The following is an 821-nucleotide window of genomic DNA, read 5'->3' on the forward strand; positions in this document are numbered from 1 at the left end:
CAGATAGCTGTGAAATTAGGTGATTAACTAGTTGTTACTTAACCTTCTAATTTCTGGATAAGTCTAATTACATGAAATAGAAGTTGGGGTTCTGATTTTTTACTTTGCTTATCCATTTGGAGTGTCATTGTAACTACTGTATTGTAAATGATGGAAAATAATTGCATATGTTAAAAAAATAGTGTTATATTCTAAAAAACAAATAAAAAAATAAAGTTACAAAAAAAAACCCAGTTAGTCTTAGGTTCTATTGTTGTCCTGCTGAACAAATAAGTATTAATGAGTGAAGACCTACTTTGTGAAATAATATGTCTAAAAATTTGAATTCTGGGGTGCCTGATTGACTCAGTCAGTAGAGTATGCAACTTTTGATCTCACAATCAGGAATTCAAGCCCTATGTTTTTCATGGAGCCTACTTAATTAATTAATTAATTAATTAATTAATTAAGAAAAGAAGGAAGGAAGGAAGGAAGAAACAAAGAAAGAAGGAAACGAAAGAAAGAAGGAAAGGAAGGAAGAAAGAAAGAAAAGAAAGAAAACTAATACTAATTTTAAATTTTTTGATTCTGCTTTTTTTTTTTTTCACTTCTTTAACAAGCTGATCTATCATGACCCTGGGTATAGGGTGCAGGTCACTTGACCTTATTTTCATTACCTGGAACACAGGTACTAATTTTATCCCTTTAATTATTGTGATGGTTAATTTTATGTGTCAATTTGTCTCGACAGTGGTATCCACTGTAGGTCAAATACAGGTCTAGATGTTGTTGAGAAGGTGTTTTTCAGCTGTGATTAACATTTAAATCAGTAGACTTTAAAT

Source organism: Suricata suricatta, chromosome 9 (genome assembly GCF_006229205.1).
Source record: "Suricata suricatta isolate VVHF042 chromosome 9, meerkat_22Aug2017_6uvM2_HiC, whole genome shotgun sequence".
NCBI lineage: Eukaryota > Metazoa > Chordata > Mammalia > Carnivora > Herpestidae > Suricata > Suricata suricatta.